Consider the following 16,055-nt stretch of genomic DNA (forward strand, 5'->3'; position numbering starts at 1 on the left):
GTTGTTTAATTCGTGATCCCTTTTGCTTTTTTTAGTTTGACTTTTTTTGTTCCATAGAATATTCTTCCATCACTGACTTAAGGGCCTCTTGTGAATTGCTTGCCTGGACACTGCTTCTTAAGTTTCATAGGAATGTCCTTGTACCCGTATTCTTTAATGGGCACATATTTATTTATATTCTTAGTTTTCGTTATGGTTGACTTCCCTGAGGACTTTTTCCACTGTGAAGTCATGGCCCTCTCTCATGCTCATTAGAGTAAGAGCCTGATGTACTTGGTTCAAGCAGTTAATACATGTGAAAGGGTCCACAGGGCACATTATTTGTCACAGATTAAGCACAAGCTGATAAAATTGTTGGTTCCTCAGGTGTTATTACTGTACTAACTGCCATAGTAATGGGTGTAATACTAAGGCCTTCTCTGTTTACTATTCTTTCCAATGTGTTCTCTGCAATTGTAAACCCCTCTAAAAAATAGATGTTTTAACTTATGATGTTTAAAATAACGTTATGCCCTTTCAAGTCATTGTTGATATTCTCATAACGTTTTACTAGTGAATTCAGTACAGCATATAATGCTGAAATAGAGGCGTGTCCTATATATGACAGACGTTATGATTTGATAGGTTATTTATAACGCACTTAATACCCAGCGGTTTCTAAGCACGGACCCATGGTGCTCCGTGTCGTCTTGCTTCCAAGGCAAGCACGTTGCCCCTGAGCTATCCTCCCGAGACATAATGGTCCCGAGACGTTCAAAAGAATCTAAAATACTACGAGTTCCCACAGAAGTTGGTGTGGGTTAATAAGAACATGCTGAGTAAGCAAACTTTAGAGGACTCAGATTCAAAAATAGGAATGGAGATCTATGCAATGACCACAAATTATCACGGTGCTAATTTAAAGAGTTAGAGAACAAATCCTGGTTCATAAATTCACTGGTCTGGCTTTGCTTGCCATTTGTCGAGGAATTCACAGAATCATTCTTTGCAAAAGTTAAGACCGCAGAGTTGGGTTGTGCCCCTGAGCTTTTTTGAGTAACAACATTGGAAGTAGGTAAATAACTATCCACTACACTAACATCGCTTTCTTTTGGTTGAAAAAAGTGTGCAATTCTTTCAGGAGGGAATGAAAGAAATGTAGACAAAACATATCATGGGCATCGCATGGATAACAACACATTTTTTTTTTACAGTCTGAGCCATGTTGCTATAAGTGATATTCCCAACCAGTCTTGCTAATTTACATGTACATTTCTTTCCATGTTTAGTGGCATATTACATCAACATGTTCCTATGCATCGTTACAGGGTTACACATAGTATGGTCTCCCTAGTAGAGTAAATAACATTTAGATGAAAGGCCTGGATATGTACCATTTCAACCTAAAATATGTTCCAAAACCGAAAAGTTAAAGTTGTAGAACTCCAAAGAGAGCGATGGCTGGGGCATCATTACCAGCACACCAACGTTATGTAGGCAATGGGCCATGCCACGTTTTTAGTCCTGCTCATACCCTGTCATGTTTGTGCAGTGTTTCCTATTCTCAGCATGGTGTTTGTTATAGCAGGGGTGATTGTGACCAGATCTGTGTTAGAGACATGTTTATTTCCTGTAAATAGTTTGTGATCGAATTTCCCAAGCTGTGAACTCAGCACTGCAGCTCCCGTTGATGAATGTGGAAAGTGTTATCACCGATGTTGCTTCTCAGTTCTGCATTGAAAAAAAGGGTTCGAATAAGTGTTTGAACGAGGGCCTGACCGGGCCTGTAAGTTTCAATACATCAAAGAAAAGATTGTACAGGATCTTAATCATTGCAAAAGCAGTTCTGGCTGTATGGCATGGGTTGAATCCTTTTATGAGATTATATCGCAACTACCGTCTGACAAGATTAATAAAGTGTCTCATACTGAGCCAATGGATGTCCAGGAGGCTAATAGTATGTCAGACGAAGCCTGTCAAACTCGTTTTCCTGAAAATATCACTAGATCATTTGTTCATGAGGAAACTTGTGTACACTAGCCTGTTTTCATCTCTTATGTCTCTAGTTCTACTTCAGGAGTGGTACTCATAGCCTCTTTGTTACCCTCCCAAGTCCACCGATGTCTCCATCAGTATGCCCTCTCCTACCTCATCCCCTGCATTGTGACGAAATCAGTGACCCGATGCCTCCAGTCCTCATACAGCCGATCACTACTCACCCCAGATTCAACTGCAAGAAGCAGGGGGTACCAGCTTTGGCGTTACCACACCCACCCTCTGGAACACTCTCCCCGACCACATCAGAAACAAACTTTCACTCTCGATATTCAAGAAACTTTTAAAAACATGGCTTTTTCAAAAATATGCTTCATTTAACTCAACAACACCTTATGATTTTCACTGCTATTGACTGTTTCTGACTCTTTGCTCTCGCAATTCTTATACAAGCGCTGTGATACTTCTGGATCTGGGCGCTACACAAATGAAAAAATAAAATAAAATGAATAAAATTTAAACTTTTAATACATTGAAATCCTTATATCATCTAGTTATCTGTGTGAAGAAGTTCAGTATGCCTAAGGTCACTGACTTTATCCAAAGAGGATTTGTGATGGATCCAAGAAACATTGTCATTACCAGTGTAAAAAAACCGCAGTGGACTGAAACCGGAGAGGCCCTTAGAAATAAGGCCCTCTTTTGGTTACGCACTAAAGTTGATCATGGCTTTATTAGAATCAGAGATCTTAGAGTCCTGTGGAGGCAGCAACGTAATGACTGGTGCTTCAGGAATGACACAGACTGTATTAATATTGGTTGTGACCAGACCAATTTGTCTTCGTTCTTTAGTTTGTTTAACAATATGAATGACTTGTCATCAGCTCTTAAGTTAAAGATTATACTGAAGCGATGTTTCTTTTATTTTTTATGATTTGTGGTGTTTTTGTTATAAGTTTTAATATTATTATGTATGCAGTTTGTATACATATTTGTGCTAGATCCCTTATGCCTATGGGGCAGCGTGTCGGCGCTTTACAAATAATTAAAATAAAAAATAAAAATAGAAAAATGTAAATATTTCACGGCACCACAATAGTTGCTTTGTTGATAACACACAAGTTATCAAGAACTGTTTTGGAAAATCACAGCTCGGAACAGTGTTCTACACTATGACAGCTACTTTCCGGTAGGCCTGAAGGAAAATCTGCATATGGACAATTCCTTAGGATTAGGAGAAATTGCACAGATCAGAAGACCTTCAAAAAACACTCAAAAGGATTACAACAATGTCTCCTGCAAAAAGGGTACCCGAAAAAAGCAGTAAAAAACACTTGAAAAAGGGCAGCTAATACTCCACCAGAAGCATGCCCTGGGAAAAAATTAATGGAGCTATTGAACAGGTTGGTATGCATGACCACATACAGCCCCATTAGCAACATCGACAACAATACTACTAATAAACACTGGCACCTCATCACGAACATTGGAACTCTGGCTAAAAAAACTTTTTTTTTGCCTTCAAAGAGAACAGATATCTCAGGGAACACCTAGTTCAAACCTACCGCAAAGCCAATATTAAGACCTCTTTGGAATGAGCATGGGGATTACTACCAGTGAGAGGACACCACAAATGCAGGAAATGTGTTGCATGTCAATACACAGAGACCAAACTATCATTTGACGATGGCAATGTCCACTGGGACATGAAAACACACACTAATTTTGATAGCAAAATGGCAATGTATGCCATCCAATGCCCATGCAATCTTGTATACGTTGGGAAAACCAAGAGGCCTGTGAAACTGAGTATCTCTGAACATCGCTCTTGCATCCGACATTCAGTGGCTGACAAACCTCTTGTAGGCAATTTTAGACAAATGAGACAGCAACAGAGGGGGCAACAGTAAAAAACGTCTAAGAGAATCAGAACAGAGATGGATTTATCGCCTAGACAGTGTCCAGCATGGCCTCAATGTAGCCATAGAATGGCATGGGCTTTGGTACACTTAATCAGTGGATAAAACAACAAAATTGTACTTGTTTTGAGATGGAGTAGGAGAGTGTCCACATTTGTGTTACATCATTATTCAGCAACTGAGAGGTGCATTATACTATCATGTATTCAGCATTTATTCATGATTGTCCAGGAAATGGTGACCCATGCTCTAATGTAAAATCTATGATACCTATGTGTACACTCACTTACCTTTTCCATTAAGTGGCAGGGATTTTAGAACCACCAACCAGTGGTTATAAGAATGAGAATGGTATTTGTTGTTAGACAGACTAGCAGAGTGTCCACAATAGTGTTAAATCATGAATCAGCGATTGGGAGATGCATTATATCATCATGTATTCAGCATTTATTCACGATTGTCCAGGGAATGGTGGCCAACTTTATGATGTATGTTTGTGATACCATGTGTACACTTGTGCACTGTCTTTTTCGGTGACATTGACTTTAGAACCATTAACCAGTGACTATAGCCGTGTCTGATGGCTCATTAGCTATTGAGAGATGCAGCACACCATCTTGCATTTATTTTTTGTTCACCATTTTCAGGGAATGGTGACTACCAGTATAACGCACCGACTTGATGGTGTTATTTCACGGTGCTAGGTATACACATGCTTGGTTTGAAGGACCCTGACAGTCCATGCTTGCCACAAGACGTGGAGCAGATGTTCTGTGCATGGGCCACACATATCTAAGAATGCCAGGCAACAGGGGGCCTTTTAGCTGCAGCTAGTCATCTCACATTATTCTACTGGAGACGTCCACTCCACAGAGGAAACGTTCCATTTATACATGTGTATATACTTGGGGTGAATCGAGTACAGTTCGCTTACAACTATTGAATATTTTCGATGCCCCGCTGGGATTTCCGGAGTTGAGTGGCTCATTTCAAGATGACCGACAGTGTTCGGTACCCGAGAAAGTCAAATTCACTGTGGTTGCCATGATACCTCCCAAACCATTTCAACAATATGGCAGCAGCCGCATACTGATCGCAATCTGCAGATTGACCAGATCAGCATGGCCGTACTGATCAATGCACTAGCAGGAATCACACACACGGAGGTAAGATTTACAATAGAGTCGTACAATCACCATATTTACAATAGAGGGGTACAATCCCATTTAGCCGACATGCACCACGTCAGCATCCATTGCGTGCTTAACATATCACCATAGGCAGGGACAACACTAACAGTTTTGTGTCCAGCCGTGCACCATGATTTTTTCCACACACCATTAGAACCTCACTTGTCCACTAACATTGTGGACAATCTTCATTGTACCTGCCTCAAAGGGGCAGTTTATGCATTAGATGCAAGAGACACAATGATACTAAGATACTCTGTGTCTCGTTGTTTGGTTGAAAGCACTTGACTGGACCCGGTGAACCACTTATGTTCTCCACTTCCATTTCTTTAGACTTACCAGCCAGTGTTCAGAGACTTGGATAACAAAAGGACATCAATCCTCAGGGTACACCATTAGGTGCCTGCATAAGATTTCTCATACTCACGACCACTCACCAGTGGGGTAAGTGCACCACCCTGTTCTCTTTAGAACTGTGTGCAAAAATGACGACCACATACAAGAGGACCTGCTTAGTGATGGTCTTTATGTTTTATTATAGATTTCTTGATGTGCACCCACTGTTGGTGGATCATCAGCCATAAGGGCACGTGTGTTACGTTACTCATTGAACAGACGTGCTAGAAGTATTGAGGCATGATAAGTGTCCCCCTTGGGGTCAATTTATTGCTACATATTGAGTACTAAAAGAAATATCCCGTACACAGAAGCTCACTCATCCACACAATATTTGTCTTTTAGAACACCACCACTGGAAAGTCCGCCTGAGACCAGACAGAAATTCCTGATCCTGATGAAGTCCAACTAACTTGCAGCCAACAGAATCGGCTCTAGGCTGAAAAAAAGTTGTGTCGACTTTTATACTACACAGTACCCATTACACAGACCGGGCACTCAATATTTTGCTGTAAAAAACCTGTACAAACCCCCCAACCCCCATCTTAACCTCTCGGGCTGTACCAATAAGTTATCTGATAGTCTCTATCTGTACCATGTGTCACTATCACTATTAATTACAGTGTATGTTAAATGTTGGGAATGTGTTTGAACTCACTGATCTATGGGTATTATTTAATTGTATGAACTACGACATGTATTGTCTTTGTGAAAATCATTATTAAATAGTTTTTTGGGTCATTGTGGCTTACGGGATCGCCCATAAATCTGGAAGAAAGAGAGAGTTTCAATATCTCACCTATATCCGAGGATGATTTATGCGAGGTCCTGGCTAAAATGAAACCTACCTCATGTGCAGAGAACATTTTGCCCACCAAAATTATCTTTGAGCACAAGGAACTCTTCTCCCCGTCTAGACAAAGTTGGTCAATGCATCCTTTAGGGAAGGGGTGGTGCCCAAGGAAATTAAGGAGGTAACAATCACCCCATTAGTTAAAAAAGTGGGGATGGATCCTAAGGATCCCAGCAACCTACGGCCTATCACACACTTGTTACTAGACAAAATTGCAGCTAATCAGCTGCAAAAGCATGTTGAAGATCGGAAGCTATTGCTCGAACAGAGGTCAGGTTTCCGTGCCACCCATAGCACCAAATCTGCTATGCTCGATCTTCAGAACCACGTGCTTGATTTGATAGACAAAAGGAAAACAGGTATCCTTATGCTATTAGATCTCAGCGCCGCTTTCGACTGGTTGGACCACCAGCTCCTTCAGGAAGTATTGGCCAAAATAGTCGGCTGCTCTCCTAGGGCTTTGGTTTGGTTGTCATCTTTTCTGAAAGATCAAAGTGCTAGAGTACACTGGGGCGACGAATTCTCCAAGGCTGCCTCCATTTTATATGGAGTCCCTCAAGGAGCAAGTCTGTCGCCTTTATTGTTCAATCTATGTATGAGAAGCCTCCGTGAGCTATTAGAACACATTGGCGTATTTTTGACAAATTACGCAGATGACACTCAGCTCATATTTGAACTAAAGGGCGACTATATTACAGATAGTGCAAGAATAACAGAGGTGTACCATATCATAGAGAATTGGATGCAACATCATTGGATGTGCTTAAACAAAACAAAAACCGAACTGATGATTTTCCGTACGAAACAAGCTAGAGCAAAGCTAGGGATAGAATACAAGACTTTCACCACCAGTCTCAGGTTAACTATCGACAGAAAAACAACGCTTACTATTTGCGTCTCCTGAGAGCCATAAGACCATTTATCAATGATGTAAACGCAGCCAAAATTGCAAGAGCCATCATATTATCATGTCTTGATTATGACAATGCGCTACTGTTGGGAGCCACAAAGAGGGAGATACAAAAGTGTCAAGTCATGGAAAATGATGCAGTACGCATAATCAAGGGCATTAAACATAGAAAACATGTAACCACAGGGAGAAGAGCCCTTCATTGGCTAAGAGTGGAGGAAAGAGTAAAATTCAAGGCCATGACGATAATTCATAGATGTATACATGGAGAAGCCCCAAGCTATTTCAAGAAACAATTTTCGATTTATGCATCTCAATGCCTGTGATCAGCAGACAGGGGCACCTTGAACATTCCTCACATAAATTGAGTACTCAGGAGAGGGAAATCCTTTCCAGTCAAGGGAGCACAAGTCTAGAACAAGCTGCCTATGCCATTCAGGCAAAAAGGGAATTATTTAAGGTTCAGGAAATTGCTGAAAACCTTCTTGTTCCTATAACATGTGCTGACCATTCATAATTTCTCTGACTTAGTCAAACAGAAAGCATCATGCAACTTTATTTTCCTTTAATTTCCCCGTGCTCTGATGCCTGCGGGCTGTAAGCGTGTTAGAAAGCACGCACATAACATAACATAACATAACATAACCTGATCATTTGTTATATAAAGTTAACACACAAGGTATCCCACTTTCTGCCTCAGATAGCCCCAATACTCCATACTGCTGGGCAGTTTCAACAGTATAATTATATGCTCACTTCCCAGCATATGATACCATTTGGACCTGTTCAGGGCATCCTTCCCACAGCAGAATTGTCAGTAGTAATGGCAAGTGGGGTGTATTTATCTGCACTGATGGTATCAGCTACAGGTTATTTCAGGCTGTTCCTGGTCCATTCCATGCACCCTGGCAGTCCCCAGTCCAATAGAATAGAGGTATAATGTTAGTTTATTCACAGAATTCCTTGCCTCCTGGGCAAGTCTACTGATCCTATCAGAGAGGCAGAGGCAAAGTCTACCAAAACAATGACTATTCCAGTTTTGGCTGCTTTCCACCGATTTCTTTAGTATCATGCATTTTGTACTGGTAAATTGTACACGCCTGTCCGTTTGCATTGAGAAAAGAAATATATTAAATGTTTCCATTAAGATAAACACACACCTACATCTATAGTGTTTTTTAACTGATCCCATTAGACAGTTATATTTCAAATTAAAAGTCGTGTATACATGGTGGCACAAGAGTAATCGCAGAATCAGAAAGGAGACCAGAGGGTGTTTAATGACCAGTTGGAACAATCCACCTTGCTTTTAACCAAAACTTGCTATAAAATGTTCCACTAACCTTGTGTTATAGATCCTTATAAGGTGCAACTCCTCACCTACATGCCTACACTTGAAGGAATTCTCTCTGAGCCAACTAGAAAGACTTTACATACGAATTATTTTAATTCATAAATTCATTTGATACAATATGATTTATTTCAACCGTTATGAACAATGATTTACTGTGTCTCATGGATATACCAAACAATAGTGTATAATGACAATTTCTCTCTAGAATATCATCATCCTGCAACAAAAAATGATGCTCATTCTTCTATTTGTACTCAAAATTCTCTTACACTCACTCACCAATTAATCCAACATGTTTCATTCCTCTTTCACGCAATCTAAGAACAAGACAGGAATGTTATCAGGGCAACACTAGCTATGCATCCAAAAATGTGTGTATGTCAAACGACTATAATTCTTGCATTTTTATTTTGTCTTATTTAAGAAGGCTTCTGTCTTCCTTATGTCAATTCAGGTTCCTTAACACAAAACTGATGTACATCGTCAATAGCACTCTTCCACTCTGTCTTTTGGAGTCTGCCGACCGTCACACCCTGAAACACAAAAGATACGGTTTTAATTAACCATTCTCATCACTGCATCTTATTTCTACTGTTTAAGTGCCCACGTTCAATTAGTGCAATCAGGAATGTATTCCCTAAAACGTATGGCATTTCCGAATTTGCAACACTTCCACTCTCACCTGTTGCAGGTGTCCAAACAGTACGTCATGCGGGTGTCTCTTAATACGCTGTGGGGATTTTCAAATACCCGAACACTATTTCGCACAGTATCAATCTCATGTTCCTTTTCGTCTTGTGCCCTTTTCTTTTTATTCTCTCATATGGTGCTCAATGTTATACCGACTGTCGTTGCGACCAAAAAAGGGAAAAGAAAAAACCGGGCCTGTTTACCGTCTTGCTTCTTCTGGCTATATCTGCATAATTATATATTCCACTGAACTCCTGGATTCGTTTGTGCTCTCTGCTAGTGCATTGCACTCTTCATAAACAGTGAGTTCTACCCTAACGGGGGCTGCCACATTTATCCATGCTGTGCTATTGCTTCATTCTGAAAACTGTTTTATCGCCTATCACCGTGTTTAGCAGTTAGTCAGCACTCTCTACGAACGCTTGCAACACTCTTACCTGCCTTTGTAGTAACTCGACTCGTGGTTTTTCGAGCATGCTTACTAATCCCGCTGTTTCATTCCGTGTGCCTCGTTTTTCAGTTCCATTCATACGTCCATCTGCGGAATATAGACGGGGTTTCTCTACTAACTTTCCCCTTCAGCAAAACCACAAGCTGTGCTCCCTCTTAGCGTGAAGGTCGTACTTTTCACATGCCACCACAATGCACTACGGATATTCGCACATTCAACTGGTTCCCTTGGTAACCATACTTTTGAATCGAACTTCTGTAGGTCCTTTTCTCTAGCTGCCTCTTGGGTTATCAAATTAGGCACCTGTACTAGTGACAACATGTTTTTGTTTTGGCAAGTAATTATTGTATAGGGTCCTGGTCACCAAATGGTGGCCTTGATAGGGTTCCCAATTGCATACATTGTTGTACTCTTTTGTAGCTGACCAGCGTGCCTTTTTACCAGACCCAGGTGATGCCATGCATACCTTATTTACCACTGGACGTATCCAATTTGTGCCCATTTATAGGCCTTTTCTGTTTGCTTGGGGAAGGGCAGATTAACATTAGTATATACCAATGGTGGGACCCCAATACAAATCTGTCTGCCATCTAATACGAGATGAGGGGCAATTTTGTGATACAGAAGTTCCAAATCAGTCATTAAATAACTTTTCATAATTTTCATGGAGAGATTCCCTGTGCAAAACAGGCAAACTGTGCTTCCTCAGAAACATGTATCATTATAGGACATGAACATGGGAACATTCACTTCCATGAGCATGGGTGATTTGGATTGTGCTTTCTGTGGTCCAATGAGGACTGCCATCATGGGCCATTAGTTGTAGACTGCTCTCCAACAAGAAAGCTAGGGGAAAGGTGACTCTGGCCCTTTGAAGTCAGGCTGGTGTTTTGCACCATTTAAGCTCCAGACAACTTGGTTTGTGGACACTGGTAGAATTCTTGCCACCGCCCAGTACTCTACCCTTCATAGGTCAGTATACTCTCTCCAATGTACCTACACATTACAATGGGACCACATTGTAATGTTAAATCCACTCCAGGCCTATTGCAACAATGTATGCATGTGCTGCAAACAGGAGCAACAGTGTTTATTGCTCACCATGTGGCACATACCCTGCTACATAGAACATAGAGAAATGCATTTGTATAGTTGAATAATAAACAATTGATGAATTTGTGGACTTAATGAACATCACCTTTAGATGAACACACTAGTGTCCGGCTATTTAAAGAAGGCAAATCAATCTGTGCCTCCTAATGCAAAAAACAAGGAGGAAAAAAGTGTTTTTCTGTGTCTGCAGAGGTGTTACTGGGACTGTAAGAAAATCTATTTAATCCACAAGGAGGCATGCAGTGCCGGCGGAAAGTCCAGTCACTCACCAGTCAGCCGCGACTTAGCCAGGCCAGGAGAGTGTGAAACTCCTCCTAACCCGCCTAACCTGCCGCCCATGGAGGAACATGGAGGTTTGAGTCTGCGAAGTGGTCGCGGAATGAGTGGCGGCTGTGTCTTTGAGCCTGCAGAGCTCCCCGTTAAAGTAAAAGGAAGTGAAGGTAAGCCCACACTGGTGACTACTCCTATTGTCTCTGATGTGACTGATATTGAAGTCGCTCCCCAAGTGACTGTACGTACTCAAGTGCACTGTTGATCTGTGCGACAGAAGAGCAGGGGTTGTAACTCGTGCTGGCGGAGGATGTGTGCTCAAGACTGTTAAGTCTGTTGAGGACAGACCTGCTTCCTCAATCTTTTCAAACTCCCCAGAGGGTAACACTAATATGAACTCCAACTTAATGGAAAACATCATCATAAATAGCATTTAGATGCCATCACCATGCGAGTGATTGTGTCTGCTTCTCAACTAGCACTTTTGCTTCACATTCGGCTGGGGGGTCTGGCATAATGGGTGCACGATCAGACCCGTAACTGCTGAACCCATATGCATGCATTAGTACTGGCCGACCCCCAAACCCTCACCCGTAATAATTGGCTCACAACTTGTGTCAAGTGTTGGCAATAAAAGGCTGTAGGGTTTTATTGTACAGATATGGTTATGACAATAACAATAATCACATATCATATTAGTAATCATAATTTTGGGCACCGGGTCCTGTGGTTACCCCCTCTGGCCCGGGCCCGTCTTCTTGTGTCAAGTCCCACGACTTGTTGTGGGCACTGTACAGTGCCCTGTACTTCTTTCCCTTTTGTTCTTCTTCCTTCTTTTGTAGCGTGGGATGGTTCTGTGGTAAAGAAGCAAAAAGGTTGGAAGACACTGACAAGGTAATTCATAGAATTTCGCCGAAAAGTGTCGCAAGCGGCTGGCGCAGAGTGTCCACATGCGATTGTGTGCGCCAGGAACGTGCGCTAAAACCGATTTCCGCGCACAGCGTATTCATGGATTTTAGGCTCCCAAACCAGCCGTGGCGCAGAGAATCGCAGCGACCCTGCAGCAGCGCCAGTAACGCCCCCAAGAACGCCCTTGCGCAAAGAAAAGCCATCAAAATCGCTAAATCATCGCAAAGGGCTGCGCTAACCTTGGACCAGTTCACCGGGCTGGCAAACAGCAAACGCCAAGCGGGGAACGTGTATTTCAGGGGTGCGCGGGAAGTTCCACACGCGATTGGCCCAGTGCGAGCAGGGTACATGTATTTCAGGGGTGCGCGGGAAGTTCCACACGTGATTTCATCAGGGTACGTGTATTACAGGGGTGCGCGGGAAGTTCCACACGCGATTGGCCCAGTGCGAGCAGGGTACGTGTATTTCAGGGGTGCGCGGGAAGTTCCACACGCGATTTCAGCAGGGTACGTGTATTCCAGGGGTGCGCGGGAAGTTCCACACGCGATTGGCCCAGTGCGAACAGGGTACGTGTATTTCAGGGGTGCGCGGGAAGTTCCACACGCAATATCAGCAGGGTACGTGTATTTCAGGGGTGCGCGGGAAGTTCCACACGCGATTGGCCCAGTGCGAGCAGGGTACGTGTATTCCATGGGTGCGCGGGAAGTTCCACATGCGATTCCAGCAGGGTATGTGAATTCCAGGGGTTCTGGGGAGTACTACACGTGAATTGGCCGTGTGGGTCCTCCCAGGTGTACGCTCGACAACCTCCACGGCCCCTGCAGGCAGCCCACACCACGGGGGACTACCCTGCACCCCTGCTCATGTCCCGCAGGCAGCCCATCCACCATGGGCATGCCCCGCAGCCAACCCACATGTCACCTTGCACTACTGATCAACAATGCATGTCTCCCACCACCCCCACCCCCCAGCAGTGCAGGGGCAGCCTCCACCAGGCCCCCACTCATGTCTCCCACCACCCCCACCCCCCAGCAGTGCAGGGGCAGCCTCCACCAGGCCCCCACTCATGTCTCCCACCACCCCCACCCCCCAGCCACAAGGGGCAGCCACCGCCAGGCCTCCACTCATGTCTCCCACCACCCCCACCCCCCAGCAGTGCAGGGGCAGCCTCCACCAGGCCCCCACTCATGTCTCCCACCACCCCCACCCACCAGCAGTGCAGGGGCAGCCCCCACCAGGCCCCCACTCATGTCTCCCACCACCCCACCCCCCAGCAGTGCAGGGGCAGCACCACCAGGCCCCCACTCATGTCCCCCTGCACCCCCACCCCCCAGCATCCAGGGGCACCCTCCACCAGGCCCCCACTCATGTCTCCCACCACCCCCACCCCCCAGCAGTGCAGGGGCAGCCTCCACCAGGCCCCCACTCATGTCTCCCACCACCCCCACCCCCCAGCCACCAGGGGCACCCTCCACCAGGCCCCCACTCATGTCTCCCACCACCCCCACCCCCCAGCAGTGCAGGGTCAGCCTCCACCAGGCCCCCACTCATGTCTCCCACCACCCCCACCCCCAGCAGTGCAGGGTCAGCCTCCACCAGGCCCCCACTCATGTCTCCCACCACCCCCACCACCCAGCAGTGCAGGGGCACCCTCCACCAGGCCCCCACTCATGTCTCCCACCACCCCCATCCCCCAGCAGTGCAGGGGCAGCCTCCACCAGGCCCCCACTCATGTCTCCCACCACCCCCACCCACCAGCAGTGCAGGGGCAGCCTCCACCAGGCCCCCACTCATGTCTCCCACCACCCCCACCCCCCAGCCACCAGGGGCAGCCTCCACCAGGCCCCCACTCATGTCTCCCACCACCCCCACCCCCCAGCCACCAGGGGCACCCTCCACCAGGCCCCCACTCATGTCTCCCACCACCCCCACCCCCCAGCAGTGCAGGGTCAGCCTCCACCAGGCCCCCACTCATGTCTCCCACCACCCCCACCCCCAGCAGTGCAGGGTCAGCCTCCACCAGGCCCCCACTCATGTCTCCCACCACCCCCACCACCCAGCAGTGCAGGGGCACCCTCCACCAGGCCCCCACTCATGTCTCCCACCACCCCCACCCCCCAGCAGTGCAGGGGCAGCCTCCACCAGGCCCCCACTCATGTCTCCCACCACCCCCACCCACCAGCAGTGCAGGGGCAGCCTCCACCAGGCCCCCACTCATGTCTCCCACCACCCCCACCCCCCAGCCACCAGGGGCAGCCTCCACCAGGCCCCCACTCATGTCTCCCACCACCCCCACCCACCAGCAGTGCAGGGGTAGCCTCCACGAGGCCCCCACTCATGTCTCCCACCACCCCCACCCCCCAGCCACCAGTGGCAGCCTCCACCAGGCCCCCACTCATGTCTCCCACCACCCCCACCCCCCAGCAGTGCAGGGGCAGCCTCCACCAGGCCCCCACTCATGTCTCCCACCACCCCCACCCCCCAGCCACCAGGGGCAGCCTCCACCAGGCCCCCACTCATGTCTCCCACCACCCCCACCCACCAGCAGTGCAGGGGCAGCCTCCACCAGGCCCCCACTCATGTCTCCCACCACCCCCACCCCCCAGCACCAGGGGCAGCCTCCACCAGGCCCCCATTCATGTCTCCCACCCCCCCACCCCCCAGCAGTGCAGGGGCACCCTCCACCAGGCCCCCACTCATGTCTCCCACCCCCCCACCCCCCAGCAGTGCAGGGGCAGCCCCCACCAGGCCCCCACTCATGTCTCCCACCCCCCCACCCCCCAGCAGTGCAGGGGCAGCCCCCACCAGGCCCCCACTCATGTCTCCCAGCACCCCCACCCACCAGCAGTGCAGGGGCAGCCTCCACCAGGCCCCCACTCATGTCTCCCACCACCCCCACCCCCCAGCCACCAGGGGCAGCCTCCACCAGGCCCCCACTCATGTCTCCCACCCCCCCCACCCCCCAGCAGTGCAGGGGCACCCTCCACCAGGCCCCCACTCATGTCTCCCACCCCCCCACCCCCCAGCAGTGCAGGGGCAGCCCCCACCAGGCCCCCACTCATGTCTCCCACCACCCCCACCCCCCAGCCACCAGGGGCACCCTCCACCAGGCCCCCACTCATGTCTCCCACCACCCCCACCCCCCAGCCACAAGGGGCAGCCTCCACCAGGCCCCCACTCATGTCTCCCACCACCCCCACCACCCAGCAGTGCAGGGGCACCCTCCACCAGGCCCCCACTCATGTCTCCCACCACCCCCACCCCCCAGCAGTGCAGGGGCAGCCTCCACCAGGCCCCCACTCATGTCTCCCACCACCCCCACCCACCAGCAGTGCAGGGGCAGCCTCCACCAGGCCCCCACTCATGTCTCCCACCACCCCCACCCCCCAGCCACCAGGGGCAGCCTCCACCAGGCCCCCACTCATGTCTCCCACCACCCCCACCCACCAGCAGTGCAGGGGTAGCCTCCACCAGGCCCCCACTCATGTCTCCCACCACCCCCACCCCCCAGCCACCAGTGGCAGCCTCCACCAGGCCCCCACTCATGTCTCCCACCACCCCCACCCCCCAGCAGTGCAGGGGCAGCCTCCACCAGGCCCCCACTCATGTCTCCCACCACCCCCACCCCCCAGCCACCAGGGGCAGCCTCCACCAGGCCCCCACTCATGTCTCCCACCACCCCCACCCACCAGCAGTGCAGGGGCAGCCTCCACCAGGCCCCCACTCATGTCTCCCACCACCCCCACCCCCCAGCACCAGGGGCAGCCTCCACCAGGCCCCCATTCATGTCTCCCACCCCCCCACCCCCCAGCAGTGCAGGGGCACCCTCCACCAGGCCCCCACTCATGTCTCCCACCCCCCCACCCCCCAGCAGTGCAGGGGCAGCCCCCACCAGGCCCCCACTCATGTCTCCCACCCCCCCACCCCCCAGCAGTGCAGGGGCAGCCCCCACCAGGCCCCCACTCATGTCTCCCACCACCCCCACCCACCAGCAGTGCAGGGGCAGCCTCCACCAGGCCCCCACTC

The sequence above is a fragment of the Ambystoma mexicanum genome, chromosome 6p, assembly GCF_040938575.1.
Source record: "Ambystoma mexicanum isolate Mex_15411 chromosome 6p, UKY_AmexF1_1, whole genome shotgun sequence".
Classification (NCBI taxonomy): Eukaryota; Metazoa; Chordata; class Amphibia; order Caudata; family Ambystomatidae; genus Ambystoma; species Ambystoma mexicanum.